Consider the following 24,361-nt stretch of genomic DNA (forward strand, 5'->3'; position numbering starts at 1 on the left):
GGGGCGCTTGAGAATAAGGGTTAGCAGATGGAGGACAAGGCCCATCACAAGGTTACCTCATTCCCTCAAATGCTTTGATAGCCAGTTACTAGCAACACAAATTGGGACCTTACTCATCATTCCAGTCATGATTTAAAGGTCACTTCTTCCAGGAAGCCTTCCGTGACTGCCCCCAAGACAAGGTTACATTACTGATGCACCCTTCCATGGAGTCCTGTCCTTCTTAAGAACAGGGCCCAGCTCTTGGTCTGTCTTGCTCTTCACTGTATCACTGGTGCCTGGCGCAGCAATAGGCACAGAGTAGATGCTCATCAAAAAATTGAATTGATAAAAATGTCAGGTTATCTATCTATCTATCTATCTATCTATCTATCTATCTATCTATCTAACAATGCCTACAGCCTCTAGTATTCCAAGGTGGTCTCCCATCCAAGTACTAACCAGGCCCGATCCTGCTTGGCTTCCGAGATCAGATGAGATGGGCCATGTCCAGGGTGGCACGGCCGTAGACTGGTTGGGTTGTCTTTTTAATTGGCCTTTGTTGGCTTCTGGCCTAAGACCTTATCTGTGCCATGGTAGGACAGCCGTGAAAGCTATGACCTACACTCCCTTACGGCCAGGAGAGGTAGCTTCAGGATTAGGATAACAAAGTTGTCCTCAATACAGGCCTCTCCTTTACTCTAGAAACGGCCACTGTGATGGGCAGTGGCCTCTTGCTGAGACCTAGGCCTTGTCGCCCTCAGAAGAAGGTCCACTTGATACCCACAATGATACAGAGCCGACGGCTGGGTGGAGAGTTAGGGAAAGTCACTGGGACTTAGGTGAGTGGGTTTCAGAGCCACTGGCCCAAGAGGCCACTGATTCTGCCAAACGAGCGATGGCCTACTTAGGTCTCGGTGTCTACTCACAACCTTGCACAGAGCCAGCTCATCATGACATACTTAAATCTCAGGATAGTAGTGACATCATGGCCCCAGCCAGCTGCCAGCCATAGGAGGGCAGTGGGAACACCTTGTTCCCAGGAGCAGTGTTGTCCTTAGACCATGACCCTATACTCCCTTTTCTCTGGCCGTGCCATTCCCCTTGGGCTGAGAAGTCCACGGGGCCCAGGAGGTGTGCCCATACCCCCTTTCCAGGCCATGCTCTGGCGACGAGGATTCCAGAACTCCTTGCCTAAGTGACTTAAAGCCTGCATGGGCACAGGCACACCGTTCTGAGGGTGGACAGGGCCTCCTGCTTGGGGATCTTGGATCTTTAGGTTTGATGGGTGGCCAAGGGGCAGTATTGGGGCAGGGTGTGGACCATGCTTGGACACGTGTAGACTGACATGCCCACATGCACACCTGCAAGGGCCCTTGCAGCACAGGACGGAGTGGTGGGTTGATGCACCACCTGGGGCCCCATCTGCAGTCTGGCCTTGGTCCCTGCAAATGTTAGGAGTGGGCCTGCCCATAAGTCTGTCCACTGGAGACACAGAGCAACGCTTGGTAACGTCATGCCATACCTAGCACCTACTGTTGGCTTATCTACCTCCTTCCTCCGCCCTGTACCCTGAGCAAGCTGCTGGTCTCAAGCTAGGCCTGAACTCATGCTGGTTGGGGAAGGGGCGGAGGCCCCAGCATCAGCAGGGTTGCCTGGTTTCTTGTGAATGTGAACACCTACGCGCAGAAGAGGGGGAGTGTGAGCTGGAATGTATAAAAGTGTTTGGGTGACTGTGAGCAAGTAAGTGAGCAAGCAAGGGGAAGTGAAAGAGAAGAAAAGAAGGGTGACCATGGGTGTGCATGAGGGGAGAAGAAAAATAAGTGTGTGTGTGTGTCCCAGTGCCTGCCACAGTACTGGGAACCACGCGTAACTGAGAGCCTGGGAGCAGGGCAGAGAATGGAAGGGAAGGAGTGTGCCTGCCTGTCTGTATGTGAGCGTGAGAAGGGGTGTGGATGCGGGAAGAGCCCTACAGAGAATGAGATTGCAAGCAAGTCCGTCCTCCTCTAAAAACATGTACAATGGAAGGGGGTGGGTGATGGAACAATGGAGCTAAGATAGCCTGAGTGTGCAAGAGGAAGAAGACTCACAGGTGTGTGAGCTGGAGGGTAGGTGTGTGCCTCCACAGGTCTCTGTGAGACAGACACAGGGTGCATGCCTGGGTGACTGTGTGTGGGTCTGTGCACACTGAGTATGTGAACATGAAGCTGTAACAAGTGAGAACACACATGAACGTGTGAGCACATGTATGGAGGGCCTCAAGAGGATAAGCAAGTACGCCTGTCTCAGGACAGCTGTGCGTTGCCTGGAATGCTGATGAAGTTTGCACCCGGAAATCACAGTGTGGGAGGACTGTATGACCTGCTCCGCATTGGCTCAGGTCCAGGTGACTGTGTCTGGGAGCTTTGGCCACGTTGCCCGAGCCTGGCGGTGCGGTGCGTGTAGGAATGAGTGAGTCACCCAGGCATGGCTGGCCCTCACTCTGCCTCGCCGCTCATCTTGCCCAGCAGGGAAGACAGCTGGGAGGGGGAGAGATTACTTGAGGGCTGTATTTTTACACCATCATTATGCAATTGCTTGCAGTTCCCATGGGTTCATTCTAAAGGCCCAGCACTCCAATTCTCTTGGCTTTTGTACATCTATCTCTTCTCATGTCCAATCTGCAGCTCAGGTGAGTGGTTTACCTGCCAAACGTTTGTGGAAATCTTCTCCTTACCAGGTTCCAGAATCACAATGCCAAACCAGCCTCCAGTCTTTTCCTATCCCCTGCTTCTTGGCCTTAATTTTTTCCATAGCACTTATCACACTATATATCTTACTTATTTTATTTGTCTATCTTTCTCTTAATAGCAAATGCCTGTGCAGCACTTGCTATTTACCGGACACTGCTCTAAGCTCTCTGTTAATTCATTTAATCCTCTAACAACTCTACATGGCAGTGAATATTATTCCTGGCATTTTGTAAGCGGGAGGCACATTTCGTAAGTGAGAAGTTAATAGCTTGTCCATGATCATCCCCATGGTAAGCAGTAGAGCCAAACAAAGTCCAGAGTCCCTGGACTTAACCAGTATACAGTACTGTTTTGTGTGGGTGAGAATTTTCTCAGTTTGGTGCATTGTTGAATCTCCAGTGCTTTTACGAGTATCAGTACATGTAAGTGCCCAATGAACAGCCAGTGAATAGATTAAGAAATGAGTGAATGAATGCTGGACGTGGAGGATGAAATAAAGAGGTATCTGTCTTCAAGGAGCTCATGGTCCCACAGAGGAAGCAAAAAGTTATTTCAATATTACGTTAAGATGGCAGTGTGCGAGTCTAGAGGGGCATACGACTTGCCTGGTCTCTGCAAGACTAGCAGGTTTGTGAGCTGCCACCTCCTTCAAACTCCTCTCTGGGGACAGACATCTTAGGGTGCCAGAAGATGATGGTGGCTCTATGGTGACGTGGAGGCAGAATGGGGTAGTGGCCAGGAGCATGAACTCTGGAGAAAGGCTGCCTGCTGTGAATTCTTACTCTACAAACCTCAGCTAAATGACCTAGACAAACACTCTTGGTCCTCTCTCATCTATATGATGGAGAAAGCAAATGGTATTGTTTTCCTAGGTTAGCGAAGAGGATTACCCGAGATACATGTGTGAAAGCATCTGGAATAGTACGTTGCACAAGAAAGGCAATGTGCCAGCACCAATGGGGATGACTTATGTTCCGTTAAAAATTCTACATTGGTTGCTGGCTTTCAGGGAGGAATGGGAGAGAGGGGTAAAAGTAAACATGCTTATTACTATAGCCTCTCTGCTGTGTCTTCATCCCATGTTCCAGAAGCAATTTAGAGCAGGACAGGGATTATGTCTGCTTTAGTCTCCACTATTATCCCTAGTACCTGGTATAGTACCTGATACACAGTAGGTTTTCAAAAAATATTAGTTGAATATGTGCATTTCTTTAATCTTTGTGAGGCTATTTATCTTATTGTTTCCATTTACAAATGAGATACTAGAGGCCCAGCAAAGTTAAGCGACTTGTCCTTTAACACAAAGAATAGAAACAGAACAGCCAGACTCAAAGGGCAAACCCCATGCTCTTTCCTCCACACCAAGCTAATCTCTGGACTCTCATACATCATGTCCTATTTTCCGTGCATTTTTTTTCTAGCTGGCGGGGCCATCCCTGGTTGTAGAATCATCTCTGAATTCTATGACTCATCTCTGAATCACAGAACTGTTTAATAGTTGAAAGGGACTCTTGATGTCATCTTGACCTCCCACCCATTGTGGAAATTTCCTCTCCAATGTCTATCCAGAAAATATATGAATGCTGCTCATGATGGAACACTCATTGTCTTCTTCTTGAATTCTCGAGTCCTATGATTGGACCGCTTTTATAGTCAGAAAGTTCTGCATCCCATGCCAACAGGCTTCCCTTCAGTGTCTATGTATTGGGTTGTCATATTCCTTAAGATATGCACAGAATAAATCCACTGCCCCTGTCACAAGACAGCCTTTCAGATAGTGGCAGACAGCTCTCACATCCCTTTGGAGAATTCTTTTCTCTGAGCTAGTTGTTTCAGGTCCCCACAGCGACTCCTGTGCAGGGGCATCCATCCTAAACCATCTTATCAGGCTGTCCAAAGTGTTTTGAGCAATGGCACCCCCTACTGGATAAGGTGTGAATTGCGCCAAGGGGCTCACGGCTCCCCTGACTGCCTGAGGAGCTTCGCAGTAGTGGTGGCACTGGCTCATGGTGTGCATAAAATGACCACTGATTTTAGAAACAACGCTTAGAGACATACCTAGTCGTTTTACACGTCTATCTTAAAGAGTGTCATTGAAGACTCCATTCTAAGGTTCCTTGCCAATCATGAGGCTTCTGACAAGGTACAGGTGTGGGACTTCGACATTAGAGTCAAAAAAAAATTTTTTTTAAACAAAAAGGTTTAGAAGGAGATAGGAAAATGTATGCTGTATTACAGGATTATAGCGATTTTCCTTTTCTTTTTCCCACTTGTCTTTATTTTCTAATATCTCTACAATGAATATGTTATAAAAAGAAAAAACAACCCCAAATTTTCTGAAACACACACACACACACACACACACACACACACACAATCCCCTCCCCTGCCTTCCCTTTATTGTGACTTGAGTATTTGGTCTTCACTGGGACATACGGCCATCTATGGGCAGGAGTGCCTTGGTAATGTCCCTGTGGTGACTGCAATGGCGTGTGGTTCAGACAGCCAGGCTCCCCGCAAGTGTGGTCAACCAGACTCAAGCAACACAATCTGACACCCACAACCAGGCTTCTCAACAGGGCTGTCAGGTAGTTTCTTCACATCGTTCCACCCTGGGTTCATGCCACAGACAGGCTGGTTGTCTGTGTTTCCTAATCTGAACTCTTGAAGTCTGCCCGACACACTACTGGTCAGCAGTCATGTCCTGATCAGCCCTGGACTCCCCAACTCTTCGCCCTTCTCTCTACCCTCCCAGCACACCATCAGCTTCCCGTTCTTCCCTCCATGGGAGCCTATAGCAGCTCCAAATGTTAACAGGCCAGAAAGACATCAGGGATTAGAAAAACAAATCCCCATTTAAATGGAGACCTATGGACCAGCTGAGTCACTCTTTTCCAGCAATTTCACAGCTAACCAGGCTTTACTCCAGCCCCGGTGACATCTGGGGCTCTCTCTCTCCATTTGGAACTCTGGGGGGCACCTGCGTGCTGGGAAGACTCACCCGGCAGCCTCTCACTGCAGCACATGTCCAGAGCCCCTCCCTCGGAGTCATCAGCAGCGTGGTTCTCTCTCCCTCCTGCAGCAGGATGAAAAACACGAGACGCTGAGCTGGGATCAAGACGAACCCCTGAGCGAAGATAAAAAGCCTTCTTTTCTTGCATTGTGTCCCTCTGAGTAACCCCACCCCATTAGGGGAACCTGAGGAAATGACCAACCAACAGAGGGGTCAGGCGGCAGAGGCAGGAGCGGAATGCTGCAGGTATTTTCCATATGGAATCAGCAGCAGCAGCAGCATCACCATGACCACTACCATCACCATGATCTCTGCTGTGGAAGGAGGGCTTGCCATGTGCAAAGCACTCTACAAATTTTATTACACTGAATCTTTATCGTGACCCAATGAATGAGGGATCATTAAACAGGCTCAGAGAAGCAACTTGCCCAAGGTCGCAGGGCCCATTAAGGTGGAGCTGGGTATGAAATTACAGTCTAGGACTTCAGGATCGCACTCTTACTGCTGCGCTGTTCTTCCTCCTAGTTTCTGTGAGTTTAATAGCTGAAAGCATGAGTGAGCAGGAAGAGGGGTCTGGGTAACACATAGTCTGTGCCGAGCTCCCCAAGGCCTGCAACTGCCCAGGGCCCTAGGCAGTAGACAGTGGCATGCAGAACTCTTCTCCACAACTAGCCAGAAGTAGCTATATGTATTTTTTTGCATATTCTAAATGTTCTACTTCTTTCCAAAATCCCTTTTTTGAGACCATCAGGGAGCCTTCCAGGACTATACTGGGGTCTAGATTTATCCAGCAAGCTGGAAGAAGGTTGCTGCAGGTCAGTCAGACCCCTTGAAGTGTCAGAAGATGTACATCCCGAGGGCAACTGCACAGCTCTCAGGGGCTCCCAGGCCCTGGAATGGCGTGAAATGCAGGCATGGGGTCCGATGGCCTCACCTGCCATTCACGTCTCTGACCCCTGGCAGCAGCTGACTGAACCAGGGCTGGACATACCAACCAGGCTAAGTCAATCAGATCCTCTTGCCTGCACTTTTCAAATGCGGCCCGAGCCTGTGGTTGTTGGCTTTATAGGTTGTGCAGTTTACAACCTGCACAACTGGGTGGGGTAGGTTTGAGCTAGAATCGACTTTCAAAACTCAACATTTATCATATAACCTTTCTTGAAAAACTACTTTAATAGCATCCTAGTGCGCTTAGAACAAAGATAAAATTCCTTTAATAAAGTTTACTAGATATTGCATGATCTGATCTTTCTTTATTCCTCCCACCTTATTTCATGCCCCTTTCCTCTTGACCTTGGCACTCTCACCACACTGGACAGGCTTTTTTTTTTTTTTTTTTTTTTTTAGTGAATTTATATGTGCTTTTCTCTCTGCCTGGAGAGGTCTCCCAGTTCCAACTCTCAGTACTTTTGACATAGTTTGAAATTTCATTTTAATTTATGCTTTTATTTAATTAACATCTATCTTAACCATTAGATTATAAGCTACATGTAGGCAGGGACCATTATTTCTTTATTATTTATATCTTCGAAACCTCACACAGTGCTTGGCTCACAGTAGATGTTCAACAAATAAATCCTTGGGCGGGGGGAGGTGGACGGGGTACAGAGGGTCAAATATGTGGTGACAGAAAAAAATCTAACTATGGGAGGTGAACACACAGTGCAAATATATATATGCCTTACTGTTAAAGTGTACAGTGGAAACTTACCGGATTTCGTTAACCAATGTCGCCATAAAAATAAATAAATTAATTAATTAAAAAAAAACTATCAGGCTGCAATTAAAAAAAAAATCCTTGTCGAAAAATAAATGTTGCCCTGACCTTTTTGAAAACACATCAGGAACTTCAAATGTGGCTATCATTTGAGCTGCCTCGTGGGCAGGTTTCTGTTAAGCCACTTGCAACCCTCCTCCAGAGCTGTTGTCCACAGCAGTCACAGAATCATACATTTCCCCCTCATTTTGCAGAAGAGGAAACTGAGGCACAGAATGAGGATCTGACTTGCCCCGGGGTAGTACATTGTGGCCACAGGAATTAGGGTTGAGAATACCTACCCCCAACCTCCCAACCTTGAGCTTTTTCTGTCTTCACCCTAAAGAGCACCCTAGCTGAAGGGCAGTCCATGAGGGCGACCCCTGGCCGGGTGCAGAAAGATAAGCAAAGCATCCAGATACCTCTGAAAGGGGCCCCAGGGGTGACTCACAGCTGCTTTCACACCTTAAGCCTCCCTGGTTCAGAATAGCTTGGTGCTGCATGTGTGCAGAGGACTATAAATAAGCTTCCTAGAAAATGACTAATTTCATAATCAGAAAAGCAGAAAGAGTAGCACCTCATATTTGTAGAGGAAAATGGAGCAAGAGCCTGCTGCTTGGTCCTGTAGTCGGACTCCAGGCAACCTCGGCTCAAACCCACATGTGTAGGCTGTTCAGGCAAGGCTTTTAATCAGACTTCCAAAGAGAAGAGGCTAGACAGAGAGATCATCCCTGGGCATTGTCCTCTTGCCTCCCTACCCAAAGCTGAAAGAGTTGTTTGCAGTGGATGGCTGCAGGCTCCTTTTCTCTCCTTCTCCACTTCTCTCAGCCAGGCAACAGGAGCAGAAAACTGGCCTGTGACAACAGGCAGCAACTTGCTGTGGTGGCCCCCCACTGCCGCTCTTAGAACCAGAGAGCGCCAGAGATGAGGCAACATCACCCAGCCTGTCCCTCCCTCACTGATGGAGAAAACGTCTGGGAAGGGAGAGAACCTCCCCCAAAACCGTTGCTTCATTCAACAAGCATTTGCTGAACATCTCCTATGAAGAAGGCACCAGAGCTGTCCCAGGAACACGACGACGAACAAGCCAGGCCCCTCCCTTCACGACTCTGAGTCCTCCTGGGAAGACAGACGCGCAAACAGGAGAGCACCCACACCTGCTTTAATTGACACAGGCATGCGACACCTCGGGAAGGGCTCGGTTGTGGTGAAGGGGCAGGGGAGGAGGACGTCTTCTCCAAGGGGGAAGGTACGAGCTGGTTCCTGGAGGATGTTTCTAGGTGGATGAGGCGTCACAAGGGAAACACCTTCCTGCGGAGTGAAAATAGCAAGAGCGAGGCATGGCGGCCCGAGAAGTGGAGAACAAACAGTTGGCGCCAACTGGAAGCAGCTGGTCAGCGGGACGGGGACATGATGAAGACCAGGACTCAACAGAGGAACATGAGCAAGAAGCAGGCCTGGCCGCTGGGAATCCTGCTTCCTGGGTGGGGTGAGCAGCCCTCCTCGGCCGGCCGGCCTACCATGGGGCTACCCCACACTGAGAGGTGCCACAGGCCCCGCCCCGCCAGACAGAACACATCATCTAGCTCACAGCAGTTACCTGTGGGCTGGGGAGGTCTGTGACAGGAAGAGTGGCCAGCAGATATGTTCGAGGAATGGACATCAGACCCAGCTCACGGCGTCTCATCTGGTCCTAGACAACTTTTTTTTACAGTGGTAAAATTCCCGTAACATAAAATTCATCATTTTAACCATCTTAAAGTGTACAATCCAGTGGCACTTAATGGTGCAACCACCACCATGATCTAGATCCAGAACATTTTCATTACCCCAAAAGGAAACCCCATGCTCACTAAGGAGGGATCCCCCATTCTCCCTTCTCCCAGCTTCTGGCAACTGCAAATCTGCTTCATGTCTCTCTCTCTGTATTGCCTATCTGGATATTTCATAACTGGAGTCATACAATATTTGGCCTTTTGTGTATGGCTTCTTTCACTCAGCCTAACATTTTCAAGGTTCGCCCAGCTGTAGCAGTGCTTCGTTTCTTTTGTGGCTGAATAATATTTGACCGTAACGATATACTATATTTTATCTGTTTACTGCTGCTTCTCTGCCCTTGCTGGGTGCTAGAGACCTGGCCTGGGCCAGCCTGCCCTATCTTTGCAGAGCTGGTGGCCAGTGGCGGAGATAGAACAGGTAACTGCTGTGGGCTGGATGACGTGTTCTGTCTGGGGTGGGCTGGGAGCACCTCACCTCTGCATGGGGGTGGGATGGTGCATGAGTGGGTGCTGATAGAAGGCGTCTTGGAGTGGATGCCAGGACTTTTTCAGAGAAAGAGCTGACAGGTTTGAGGAGGGAGGCAAAAGAGCCTGAGCCCTCTCCCCAGGTGAGTGAGGGGTAAGGAGAAGCTGGGATGCTGAAGTCAGGCTGCCTGGGTGGGAGGAGGTGCCCCCAGGAACCTCCTGAGCCCATTCCAGGCCAACGTGCCTTCGACCTTGGGCTTCACACTCCTGGGGCTGCTGGGCCCTCTGCACACCCCTCGCTGTCAATACAGAGCTCCTCCCATCCCACTGGACTCCTCCATTTCCTGAACCAGGCCTGTCCACTCCCATCGCCAGGCTTTTGTTCATGCTGTTCCCTCAGCCTGGAATTTCCTTTCCCCTCCTGCCCAATCTTATTCATTCTCAAGGTTACCCCTTTCATGGAGTACTCCCCTACCTCTCAGAAGAATCGAGCTCTCACATCTCCGGGCTCCCCCACACCCCAGTGCACACTTCTCTCTTACTTTGTTCTGCTGCTATAGTTAGCTGTTCATGCACCTGCCTCCTCCACTGGGCTCCCAGAGCCTTGGCGGATCCCCACCCCCTCAGTCAACTCTGCATACCAGGTGTTCAGCACAGGGCCTGAGTCTGTCGATGTGCATGTTAAAGGTCAAATGGAGGGCATGGCAGTGTTTTGGGGTTGGTGGCTCTGGAAGTGCAGACTCTAGCTAGGTGCTTCTCAAACTGCAGAAGATGTCCGGACCATGGCCGGGAAAAGCCCACATGCCATCCAGATTTTCAGTGGTGTGTTCGGTGTGTAGGGCTCAAGGACACGCTGGTTGCGTGGAGAACAAATGACCAAGCTGACCACTTCATGCATATGAGTCATGGGTCCCAGGCATGCACACGAAGAGGGCCTGGCCTCCTCAGTGAAGTGAGCTGCAGGGACCCGCACACATGCTCACTCACCTCACTCCCTCATAATTCATTTCCAAGGTGTCTGGCTGGGGAAAGAGAGCTTTTTCAGCAAAAAGCACATTGAAGTCAACGGAGGAGAGAGGCCAGCTTTAGAACATCCAGGTGGGGAAACCGAGGCAAGAGAGGTTAAGAGACTTGCCTCAGGTCACACAGTGTGTGAACAGTTGTTTTCAGGTAGTTAACAAAATCCCCATTTCCTTTTAGGAGTTACCTCTCTCTTTCTTTGGCACCCTGCCTGTCCCTTTTCATAGGAGGGGCCTAAGACCAGAGGTCAGTTACCAGTCATTCTGTGTCATACCACAAAGCCTTCTGATAAGTAGCTTTTCTGCCTAAGTTATTAAGTCAGTTTCTGTTGCTGGCAACCAAAGGACTCACACTGATATGTGCAGCAAACTCGCGGAACAGATAGGCTCTGAGCCCAGGACTCCCAATGCTTAGTTCACTGCTATTTCTATCCTGCCAAGCTGCCTACCCTCCCTGCCCAGCTGTCCACTGTCCAGCCATCTGTCCCCACGTCTCAGCAGACTGCAAACTTGGAGTGTTCTGGATCCTAAACACAGGGTCTGAGTGTTCTCTGCTTGGGATGTGCCCAGATAAATGATGACTTCTCTTCTATCCTGCTCTGCTGGAGAGACGGGGGTGTGAGCATGGCAGAGACCCAAGGGAAGGGAATATGGAAGGGTGCTGGAGAGGCCCAGCCGGCAGAGGGGCTCAGACCTCTCGGAGTTTTCCATCTCTCATGTGAGTCTTATTCAGGGACTGGACCATTCACTTGTTCAACTAGCGTTTAGCAAACACGTAGTATGTGCTGGCCAGAGTGTGAGGTCCTGAGATAACAAGGAACTATATGCAGGCTCCGAGGGCAATGTGAAGGAGTTGCAGATAAGCAAACGGCAACGGCATGTTTAATGGGAAAAGTGCAGGCTGCTGCGAGGTGCCTACGAGGCCCCTCAGGAGACAGAGGAGTTAGGGAAGGTTCCTAGGAATCAATCTGTGATGACCTGTGAAGGAGGGGCAGGGGCCAGCAGCCGTGGAATGAGAGGAAAGCAGATGGGGTGTTCCAGGCAGACAGAGGGCACGTGCAGGGGTCTGGAGCTGAGAGAAAGAGGGCACGTTCAGGGAATGGAAAGAAATTCGGTCTGACAAGCGGAGTGTGCCGTGAGACGAGGACACTGACTGAGATGCTCATTCGTGACGTTCTTCCTTCTTGTTTTCCTTCTCCCTCTCCTTTCCAGAAGGGCGAGGCAGACCTTAATTCTTAAAACGGGCCCTAGGAGAAACCATACTATCATTGCCTCTATTCTCTAGATAAGAAAATGGAGATCCCAGGCCGCACAGCTAGTAATGACAGATCTGCCCCTCACTGCCCATATTCACAAGCTCTCCTCACTTCTGGCTTTTAACGTTTCTCAAAACAATGCTCTGAAGTTAAGAAGAGTGAACTAGAAGGAAAAGCAGACTATGGCAGCTGCGACGTATACAGGCACAGCTTATTTTAATGCACTTTGCTTTATTGGGCTTCGCAGATGTGTTTTTAAAACTGATCGCAAGACCCTCCGCCAGCAATAAGATTACCACTCACATTATCACACTACTTACATTATTGCAGTGGTCTGGAACCGAACCCACCATATCTTTCAGGTATGCATGTGCGTTCTTTTAAAAATTCCTCACCGTAAGTCTATGGGGCAGCACCATTTTACAGATGAAGAAAGTAAGGCTCAGGGAATGAACTGACTGCTAGGCTCACACAGTGGATGAGTTAGTGAAAGGGCCTGAGGGAGACCCAGGGTGCCTGTCCCCCTGCCCAGGGGCCTGGAGGAGCTCACTGCTGTAGTGTCATGAGCTTTGTGTGTCTTCTCAGGAACAGAATGACTGGAAGTCCTGCCCTAGATTGTGAGTTCAGGTTTGTCCACTTGAAGAACAGCCCAGGGAGCCCTGCTTAGGAGATTGGCTTGGGTGAGGAGTGTGTGCGACGGTGGCCGCTGGGCTCCATTATTAGTGGGACCAATGCACGCACTGGCCAAGGACCCAGCAAAGCCCTGGGTTCTGGTCCTTGGCCATTGTGTGAGCTTGCACCAGTCAGCAGCTCCAAATGGAAATCAAGAGTTTAACTTAATGACTTTTAAGGGTCTTTCCTTAAGGTCAAGCTTCAATTCTGGGGCTATCAAGGGTTAGAGGCAGATGGTGGCAGAGTGCTAGGGGACCAGCAGGGCACTCCCACTAGGGAAACAAGGCCCTGGGCCGTGGAGCCTGGCAAAGACTGCCCCCTCCCCCTCAGTGTGCAGGACAGAGCTGGCCCCAGCCAGTCAGTGGTGGGGGCCGTGTTCAGCGGTAACAATGAGCGCCTGAGTGCCTGCCTAGCATCGCCCTGACTGGGTGGTGGACAGGAGCCCCAGAGAAATTCAGTTGAAGAGCTGGATCTCAGAGTTCAAGGGTCATCTGGTTTAACCCTCTGTTCTCCAAAACTGAAAACACTCCATTCTGCTCCCTCTTTCCACACCCCTTTTAATCCCCAGGTATACAGTTTAATTTACAGAGAAAACAGGCAATCGCAAACATGAAGGCGTGATCACACCTCTGGGGGGCGGGGTGCTGGTATTTCCATTCACTTAGATGCTCTCTGTTACCTGTAATGTATTGGAACGCACTTTTCCCTTCTCTGCTTGGAAAACTCTTCCGGACTCTTCCAAGACCCCGTTCAATGTCACCTCCTCGGTGGAACTTCCCCGGCCTCCCTTAGGAAGACCTGGGTACTCCCTTTTCTATTCTTGCCTGTTTGGTAATCATCTATTGATACCTGTATCCCTGTACCTCACACCAAGCTACCTTTACACAAACCTGTGGTTTATAATCACTGCAGCCTCTTTTTACCAAGTGCTTACTGTGTACTTGAATACCATGCCAAACGCTGTGCATGACATCATTCATCTCTCACTATAATCCTATGAGCTAAACACAGTTATCAACCCCCTCCTACACATGTGGAGATTGGCATCTAGAGAGACTGAGTCACTAGCTCAAGGTCACACAGTTGGTAAGTAGCAGAACCAGGCTTTAAACTGAGTTTGCCTCAACCCTAGGCCCAGGCTTTGTTTAAACCACTAGGGTTTGCAGCTTCTTATATGGACTTTCCTGTTTTCTATGCTTAATACTCTACCTGGCACCAGGCAGATATTCAAGACATATTTCTTGAAAAACTAAATGAAAAGCGGGCTAGAGTTTGAGCACGTATAAATAGCTCATTAAAAACAAAGCACAGGCTTTGGGATTGGGCTGCCTGAGCATGAATGAAGGCTCCCCTAGTGGCTGCCTGATCGTGGGCAAGATACTTGACTTCTCTGTGCCTCAGTTTCCTCATCTGTAAAAGGGGATGCAGTGTCTACACTTTAGAGGGCTCTAGGGAGATAAAATAAATTTTTACTCTCATTCTCACACAAAAATTTTATATGAGATGTATAAAGTGCTGAGAACAGGGCCCAGTAAACTCCTGAAAATGTTACCGTCTTGTGTGGCATGCGTTGCCGGTTTGTCAGTTAACACAGCCCTTCTTTACCCACAGGCGACATCCATGGAGACTCTAAAATGAGTCTTACGGTATACTAGCAAAAAGGTACTCAGAAAAAAATTTAAAAGGAGTAAAAATTTAAAGATGTGGTACACGTACACAATAAAATATTACTCAGGCATAAAAAAGAATGAAATCTTACCACTTATGACAACATGGATAGACCTAAAGGGCATTATGCTAAGTAAAATAAGTCAAACAGAAAAAGACAAATACCATACGATGTCAATTATTTGCGGAATCTAAAAATCAAAATAAACGAACAAAACAGAAACAGACTCATAGATACAGAAAACAAACTGATGGTTGCCAGATGGGAGGGGTGTTGGGGGGCTGGGTGAAAAAAGTGAAGGGATTAAAAAAAAAAAAAGGAAGTGACAATTTAAAAAGCCCTGATTTGTGGCATTCGCTGATTTCACCGTGTAAATGTTCCCATCATGGTTGATTTCGAGCTGTGGATGTGAAGGGTTGTGCTACCCATCTTGGAGGTCAGGAATTTTACTCCAACTCTCTATGCCTCGGTTTTCTCATCTGTAAAATGCACCTGTAGTGGTGCCTAAGCCATAATATTGTTGGGATGGGTAAACAGAAAGATCTGAGAAGAATGCCGTGCACCTTATACAGTACACTATGTAAGTGTTAACAAATACTTATCATTGTTAAGTGTTTTAGCAACACTCAGTCTCACTGCTGCTTGTCTGGCTCTGCCACCGGCCTGGTCCCAGCACCTGGACTTCTGCTTTATGCCCTGGCAGGCAGTCTCTGTCTTGGTCATCTGCCTTCTAGGACTGAGGCCTGTCCACTCTTGCAGCTCTCCCCCTTCCGCTTGGAACTAGAATTCTGACCTAGCTTGTGCTGGTTACACACCCACCCTCACCACAAATCATTTCGTGATCTGGTCTCTACCTGCCTCTGGTTTCAGCCCTACATGTCCCTGTTGCTAAGCCCTGGCCTGGACTCCTAGGGTCGCCTGTGTCTTGCTCCAGCTCATACATGATGATCCCTTCTGAATTCTGCTCTGCTCCTAATCCCTTCCAAAACCACTTCTCATGGGGCTTGTAGTGCTCACAGAGGGGAAAGCTGGGGTTCAGAGCTAGGTCTGCACCCACCTGCAGATAGGGAGGCCTCTAGCTTCTGCCATATCCCACTGTAAGTTCTAGTCCTATGTTAGGACCCCTCCCTCAGCCTCTGATTTAATGCTTAGGCCCACCTAAGCTGTGGCAGCACAGGCGGGGAAGGTCCTGGCACTTTAGGGTTTGGGGGACAAGTCAGGCAAACTGATTCAGAAGCAGGGCCTGGCAGAGGCTGCATTTGGAAGCATTAGCTGGATCTGAGACTCCTTTGCCAGGAGATAGAATAGAATGTGAGCCAGGAAGTCAACTGGAATGGAAAAGAAAAAAAGCCTTATGGGACCGGGAGTCAAGGTTGAAAGGATCTGACCTCCTGAATACAGATGGAATAAATCTCAGCTGCATACCTATTAAGTGTCATGTGCTTTTCAATCCTTATTTTGTTAGACCCTTGTGACAACCCTGTGAAGACATCATTACTCCACGTTGTACAGGTGCTCAGAGGAGCTATGGACCAGCCTGAGAGCAGGTGAGTGGTCACTCTGGTCCTACTCAAATGCCTGGCAGAAAAGACAGGATGGAGCCTGGTCCTGGGCCAAGGACTGTTGGTTCTTCCACTGCCTTGGGCCAATGGACATGGAAACCTGGGGCCTTGAGTGAGCTGTCAACGGAGATCCTCAGCCAAAGGTAGAACCTCTCAAAAATACTCTGAGCGTTCTGAGGTTGCACACCTTCAGGCAACCCTGGTCCTCTGGAGTAAGAATGGATTCGGAGACAGAGAGAACTCACTGAAATACTGTGCTTTGTCACCTTCTCGCCCAGGGGCCTCAGGCCAGTGTCTGAGCCTTAGTTCCTTCCTCTGGGACAGGGGGGCAACAAGAGCTGCCTGTCGCAGGGTTGTGGTAAAGACCACAGACGACTGAAGTGGAGTACTGGGCAACCTGAGGCAGACGGCCCCCTCGTTATTACTGCTAACCGGGCTCAAAGCCTCATTTCCCGGCTCCCTCTAAGGCAACCCAGCACGCTAGCCGCTCAGCTCTTTGTACCCGGCAGTGCCATAAACTACAAAGGTCTGTTTCCTATTTCCTCAGGCTCTGTCAGGTGTTCCTGGAGCTGAGAGAACAATGCAGGAAACAGTAGCTTGAGGACAAGCGGGCCTCTGGACTCCTTTCCCCTCTGGAGAGCCCTGGGCTGTTTCCAGGTTCCCAGAAACAGACCCAGAGTCCTTGGGAAGGGAGGGTCAAAGGACCAGAAGCCCGACTTTGTAGAATGCCCCAAATACTCCTCCATCACGAAAATGCCCCGCCGCCTAGCCACGCTCACTCTTGCTTCTCAGCGTTTGTCTCCCCTGTTCCTTCTTCCTGGACGGCTCTCCCTGCTTCTCCCCTCTGTGCTGTGGCCACCTGCCTTTCTAAGGCCTGCTTCAGCTCGTGCCTCCTCCAGGACGCCTGCCTAGGGAGTCTAGCACATGCTGGCCTCTCTTCTGGCTGAATTCTGCCCCTCAACACCCACTAGACTTTTGATTTGTGACTTGGAATCTGGCAACGGACCACACTGCACTTTGGGCTCTTCCCTAGGTCTCCTGTCCACAACCTTAGCTTCTCTGACTCCATTTACACAAAGACCAAGAAGGGGCAAGGGATGGGCCTCCTTCTGCCCAGTGTAGAGGAGAGATGGAGGGCAGGGTAATGTGCATCCAGCTCTTTTCTGTACACTCAGATTTGGAAAGAAGATGGGAAGAAGTAACCAAGGGGGAGAAAAACGAAGGAATGAGTAAAAAGGAATGAAAGAAGTGGGAAGGGCAGCTGTGTTCGGGATTCAGGGTCAGGATCACAAGAGGACAGATCAGGCCCATGATCTAGGCTGCCTTGGATAATGCTTTGAGGCTCTCTATGGATTACCCCCTGATTATGTAACTTCCTGGCTCAAGACTCCTTTAAAAACCTCGGAACTCATCTCCTTCAGGCAGCCTTCCCGGATTGACTCTGATCACTTTCCCATCCCCTTGGCTCCCTGAACTGCACTACCTGGCACTCATCGATGCCATTTCTCTTGATGACAGGTCCTCTGGGGAAGGGCTGGAGGTCTCTGCCTCACTGGCAGCAAGTTTCACTGTACATTTCTCATCTGTAGTCAGAGATTACACTCTTTTTCGACCACCTTTCTTTTACCAGCTTCAGAGGGTGGTGTGGGATATTTTGCAGTTATTTTAAACCCAGTTTGTCTCTAAGATAATCCTGAGACAAGACCTGCTATAATGTTACATCCATTGCTTTACTATTAGGCTCTATGCTGGGCCTATGGGGATACACAGATGACCAAGACCCAGTTCTTGCTCTCGATCAGCTTCCAGTCTGGTTAGTGGAATCAGAAAAGTGCCAAGTGTCAACTGAGGCTGTCTTATGGGAATACCTAGGAGGGCACAAAGGGAGAGTCTGGAAAGGTGCACAGAGAAGTGCTGTCTGAGCATCTCGAGGACAGGTAGGAGTTTGTCAGACAGTGGGGAGGGCAGAGGACTCGGCAGGTGAAAGGCTGGGAAGAAGGAGGGCACCTCAGTTGGCTGGAGACTGGACAGGAAAGGGGACTCATGTCACATGGCAGAGGGCTTTGTGCATCAGGTTAAGACATACTGAGTTTAAGTCATAGGCCATTTTTCCCAATGCGAATAAGGCAGGTGTCACTATACCAGGTGGCATTCAGAAGTCTGTGTGTATCACGGAGGATGGGGGTGCATCGATGTGGATGGATCTCAGAAACTACGTTATAACACAAAAGAATGTATTCATGATACACGATTCCATTTACATGAAGACCAAGAATAGACAAAACTCATCTACAATCGCAGAAACAGAAACAGTTACCTTTGAGGGCAGGTACTGACTGGAAAGGAGAGAGAACTTTCAGGGGCCAAGGAAATGTTCCACGTCTCATTCCTGATGGTTATCTGGGTTCATACGGTTGTCAAAATTCACTGAATGAAATATTTAAGGTCTGTACATTTCCCTTTCATAAAACATATCTTGAAAATGTGTGTGAACATTTTTGGTTGTCACAATGACTAAAGGGTGTTAGTGGCAAATATTTAGGGGCTGGGGCCAGGGATGCTTTCACAACAAAGAACTCCCCCACCCAAACCTAAGGGAGTCCCTGTTGAGAAAACCTGTGCAGGCCACAGGAGCTACAAGGGCTTTAAGGAGCAGAGAGAACTGGCTGATCTGGGTGTTGAGAAGGGTTTTGACAGTGATGGGAGCTCACGAGGTCCAGGCATCTCAGGCTGGTGAAGTGATGCAGAAAGTGACCTTCAGACCCACTCCTGGACCTTGTATTTGGCACCTCCAGGGGCCCTGGGAGGTCCTTCTAAGGCATCCCAGAAGGGGTTGGAAGAGTTTTATAGATATATCATACCCTGTGGCTCCCCAAAAAGTTAAACATAGAATTACCACATAAACCAGCAATTCCACGTTTGGGAATACACACAAAGTAACTGAAAGTGGGAGCTCAGGCAGCTACCTGCACATCGATGCTTATAGCTGCATTATTCACAACAGTGAAAAGGTGGAAGTAACCTAAGCGTCCATCAATGGATAAGTGGATAAGCAAATGCGGTACATAATGTACATTCGGCATTCACCCTTAAAAAGGAAAGAAACTCGATTATATGCTATGACATGGATGGACCTTGAAAACATTTTGCTAAGTGAAATAAGCCAGACACAGAAGGAAAAATACTGCATGACTCTACTTACATGAGGTACTCAGAGACGGAAAGTAGAATGGAGGTAATCAGAGGCTGGGGGAGGGGAGAATGAGGAGTTACTGTTTACTGGGTACAGAGTTTCAGTTTTGCAAGATGAAGAGAGTTCTATGGGTAGATGGGTGGTGATGGTTGCACAACAATGCGAATATTTTTAACGCAATGAACCGTATACTTTAAAATGGTTAAAACAATAAATTTTATGTATTCACCATAATTTTAAAAAGCACCCTCAAATTAGCCAACAAAATTCTGGAGGGACTCCATCTGAAATCTGACAGCACTGGACACTCCCCCCCCCCCCCCATCTCATCTTTGGTGCTCTGTGACTTTGGCTTCCTGGTCCATGATCTCTCCCTCCATCCTCTCCTTGGCTCCAGCTCTAGTGTCCCCTATTCTCTTTCTACCTCAGGACCTGGGGCCATGTCATTTGCATTTATGAAATCATCCTGCATTGGTCCATAAGTTGACATCTTCCTTCCTTTGCACCCTTCTTTAACTCCTCTTGTTCCTATCACATCCTTTTGAGGATGCTTAAACCAGATGCCTTGAGGATCTGAGATCGAAAAACTGTGTGCTTGAAGATGTTCACTAGTATGTCCACTAATCAAGAAATGGTTAAATGCAATATAGTAAAGCCACTGAGGCTAAGAAGATCTTGTATGAATACAGATGTTATGATAAAATGTTAAGTGGAAAATGCAGGGTACAAAACTAGATGTGGGATGATTTCAACTGTTAAAAAATACAGAGCTATAGAAGAAACAGAATGGGACACATAAAATCATAATTAATCTTAATTTGTTCTATTGTTACATTTGTGTTACTTGTACAATGTAATTTATTTTGTAAAGGCAGGGCAATGCTCGCCACTTAAGCCCCCAAATCCCTCCAGGGTGGAGTTCAGAAAGTTGGGGAACGGGGGAGCATTTCGATTCTTAAGAATGACATTAACGCTTGGTATGTCTCTCTCATGATTTCGACTAACCACCTCGCCAACATTCATTCATTTATTCGGCAACTGCTTAGTGAGCCACAGCTGTGTGTTAGGCTTGGTTTGCAAGGCACAAAGAATACAAGAATAGGAATCAAGTTCTCTTGGACTCATTAACGCCGAAGGATTTCTTATTCCTCAAGTAACTGCACGATGTGGCCCGGCCTCTCTCCTATTTTTTTCCTTACCGCCCTTCCTCTTTGCCTCTTAGATCCACACTTGCTGTTCCCTGAAAGCATCGAGCTATTCTTACCCCAGGGTGTTTGCACTTGTGGTCTCCTCTTTCCACAATGCCTCTATTTCCCCAGGTCTCCTTATTTCGTTTAGATCTTTTTTCAAATATAATATCCTTAAAGACAATACTATTTAAAAGCAAATCTCTTCCTTCACTCTTGCCTCTAGTCACTCCTCATCTTGATTAATTTTTCTCTAGAGCATTGCTCACCCCCTTCGAATGCTACATGTTTGCTTATGTTTTATTTTCTGTATACCTTGGTAGAGCCTGGACAGTTCATCTTTTTCAATAATGCGACCCTAGGACAACCTGGCATGTAACAGATGTTCATATGTATTTGGATAATGAAAGAATGAACAGAGGAACCAGCTCTTGACAGTTTGGGGTGCTAGATGAGCTAACTTTGCAGGAAGAGTTTTTATGGTTCCCTATCAGACCCATGGCCCCCACTCCTAAGCCTTCCCCTACTGGGCTGTTTCTATGAATGGCATCCTTAGTCACTCAGGCTCAAAACCTTGCCATCACTCCTCATTCCATCCTCCCTCTAGCATACACAACCAATCAGCTGCCAGTTTTGGTGACACCGCAGCCTCCTGCATCAACTCCTTTTTCTCTTCATTCTTACAAGCACTCCTATTCCAGACCATCATTATCTCTCACCTAGATCACTGTCCTTACTTCCAATCTGCGCTCCCTGCCAGCAGACGTTGCCCCTTTAAGCTGCTCTATAAGGGGCGGCCAGAGTGAGTTTCCTAATGGCCAGGTTTGATCATGCTTCTCCCCTACTCAAAACTAAAGGTCAATCCCTCAGCTTGGCACCCAGTGCCCCAGCAACCGCCTCTGCCCTCATACCCAGCCTTCCTTTTCAGTGCTCCTCTTCTATGCTTTTTGAACCATAGTTGGAGCGAATTGCTTTCCAGTTTCTACACACACTCCACTGCCTGTTCTCTGCTCATACTGTTTCCAATACCTGCAATATTTCCTTTCTTCTACTGTGCAAATCATGTAGACCCAGCTCAAATGCTAGTTTCTCCAAGAAGCCATTCCTAATCTTCCAGAAGAATAAAACTCCTCCTTCTCCTTAATTCTTTCCAAGAGGTTATCGATCTCTCTTTTAGGGCAGGTCTTGGAAAAGGGCAGGCAGGCACTATGATATAATAGAAAGATTTCAGAATCTGAAATCAGATGATCTGAGCAGAAGGCATTGTTGCTCTCTGGTTCTGAGACTTTTATGGTATGCCCCCTAAGGTAAGTCTTAACTTTCCCGTCTATAAAATGGCAATAATAACACTACTGATATGGGTGTGTTATGAGGATTAAGTATAAGTGACAGAGCATAAGAAAAGCTTTGATATTATTATTATACAAATTAATAAATGCAATCATGATTAGGTGTGAAATAACTGATAAACAAAAGTGTGACTTCTCCCAGGGAGTTTTCATGGACATCTTACACTGGCTGAGCCCTAAATCCAGGAATAGGTCAGTGGGGAAGGGATTTTGAGGGAGAGGGACTTTGAGGCCCTAAAATCTCATGTCCTTGGGCAATCTGAAAAAGGGAAGACGTGGAGGGTATTGCCATAAAGCTGGGACCCTAATGGTATTAACGGCTACCGGCTACCGATTCCTGAGCTTTTTCTATGCCCAGGCACTGTACTAAGTACCCTACATAAATTATCTCATCTCATCTTATTACCTCACAAAGTAATAGAAGAGGAAAACCAGGCCCATAGCTGTTATATAAAGTGCTCCCCATTCCCCCTCAATTACCCCCAACAGTTCAGACCTAAAAGATATTCTAAAATTCTTCATAACAATGATCTTATCTTTCAGATGGAGAAACTGAGACCCAAGAAGTTATGAGCATTTACTGACACTGTCCAGCCAGTGAGGAGGAGACTGGGCCTAGAACCAGGTCATTTCCCTCTCAAGGTGGGAGCCAATGCACCGCAAAAACTCAGGGGCTACTACTCATTATGAAGTCTATGTAAATGGTGTTTATGGAGCACAAAGCCATTAGGTGGACCACAATATGAATGGTGGTTCCTGGAGTTACATCACCTGTCACCCTGGCTTGGCTTCATGCCAAGCTGCTCACCCCACTCAAGAAGGAAGCTCTTGAGACAAAAGCCTCAGGCCCCTAAGGACTGAACACTGCCCTCCTTGCCAACTATCCTATCCAAGGGAGTTTATCCATTCACCATGCAGCTTGCACTCCTTCAACATACCTCTCGGGGCACCCGCTCTGTGTCAGCTCTGGGGACACCCAGCTGCCCTTGAGGAAGCCTTTGCCCTGAGCTGCCACCTGAGCCTGGTAAGGCTGTGTAACTCAAGCTTCCCCAGCAGCTTTGTCAGCAACACCAACAATCACACTCAACAAACATCAAGGAGGAAGAGGTGGCCTGACATGAAGGACTTGGGGACCTCCACAAAGAAATGATGGTAGAGGCCTGGTTGAGTTTGAAGACCTAGGCCTTTACAGAGGAGGAAAGAGTGACTGGGAAGGCATGCAGTCAGGTCAAAGTGGGGAAAGGGGATGACTCCTCGAATGCCACATTACCTGGTCCGACTGAGGACGCAGGTTCAGAGACTCCTGTGAGAACCAGAATGAACACCCTGGAATCTGATCTCCTGTCCAGGACTGATTCATTCTCCCAAACTGAATTCCAAACCTGGAGTGCTTGCATAATAGAGCTCTCTTCTGAGGCCGAATGAGGCAAATTAAAGGCTAACCCATTTCTTTTTTCTTTTTTTTTTTTACAGTAAGGATGAAAGCAAATGAATGACAGAAGCTGTTCCAAGTTGGGGAGGGGCTGGAATTACAAAGACTTTCTTGGTACGCTCAGATGAATTTTGGGGTTCTGGGGCTTCAATAGGAATAGGATCGAATTGTGTAGCAGAAGGAAATGATTATGAAAGCCTGGGACCCTAGATTCTAATGCAGGCTCTGCCACTAACTCTCCAGTGACCTTGGCCAAGCCACCTCACTGAGCCTCAGTTTCCCCATCTGTAAAATAAGGGAGTTAAATAAGTTCCAAAGTTTCATCTGGTCCTGACCCTTTAAGCCACACGGTTCTTGGTAAGGCAGCTCCTCAGGGCTCTGACCCAGGCAATTTCTAGGTTTTGCAGTAGCCTGGGCCTCATCTAGGAAAAAGGGGCATGCTGGGGGAGGGGAAGGCGTGGAGATTTTATTTTGGAGATGGGTGGGAAGCGAGTGGTTTAAGCTACACAGTCCAGGGGAGGTAAAGCTAGGGTAGGGGTAAGTCTTGGAGCCGCAGTATACAAGCCAACAGGCTAGCGGCGATCTCCAACCTCCCTCCAAAGATTCAGACCCTGGAGAGGCGATGCAGCCGAGAGCCGCGCACTAGCCTCGGCCGCACAGGCTCGGACCCCGGACCCCTAACCGATCCCTACCCGGAATCGCGTCCAAGCTCCATGGGGAGTGGCTGCTACTCCCTCGCAGCTCCCTAGCGCCCAGCCCCCTCCCCTGCGTGGGGGACCCCTCCCCCAGCCCAGGGGTGCAAGGAGCCCCATGGGGGCGTGGCGGGGGCGGGAGTCAGCTTCCCGGCCCTGGGGGGCTGGAGGAGGTCTCAATTGCAAGGCAGCCTTGGGAAGGACCCTGCGCCTTTCGCCTTCCGGCTCCCCACACAAAGGCACCGACGGAGACGCCACACTTACCGGCCAGAGCGGGCTCCGGGATCCGGGCGCCGGCGAGGGGCGGGCGGGCAGGCTGGCGGGAGGATGTGAGCGCGCGAGTGTGCGTGTGTCCCTGTGAGTGCGCGAGTGTGTGTGTGTGAGAGTGAGTGACGGGGGCCGGGCTGAGCTCTGTGCGTCTGCGTGTGCGGGGGCGTCCGTCCGTCGGTCTGTCCGCCCGGCGCTCTGTCCCGCGCTCCGTGCGCGCTCCTTCGCCGGACCGCCCAACCAAATGCGCCTTAGCTGCGGAGTCGTGGGCGCAGCCGCCGGGTGGGTTCGACACCCCCCAACCCCGGCTCCGCCCCGCCTCCGGGAGGGCTCGCGCCGC

The 24,361-nt window shown here is 48.8% G+C and overlaps 1 pseudogene; it reads right to left on the reverse strand.

Moving 5' to 3' along the window:
• Nucleotides 1–392: 392 nt before the first annotated feature.
• Nucleotides 393–511, reverse strand: LOC118603097 (annotated as a pseudogene).
• Nucleotides 512–24,361: the final 23,850 nt, after the last annotated feature.

Source organism: Rousettus aegyptiacus, unplaced genomic scaffold, assembly GCF_014176215.1.
Source record: "Rousettus aegyptiacus isolate mRouAeg1 unplaced genomic scaffold, mRouAeg1.p scaffold_m13_p_5, whole genome shotgun sequence".
Taxonomy (NCBI): Eukaryota; Metazoa; Chordata; class Mammalia; order Chiroptera; family Pteropodidae; genus Rousettus; species Rousettus aegyptiacus.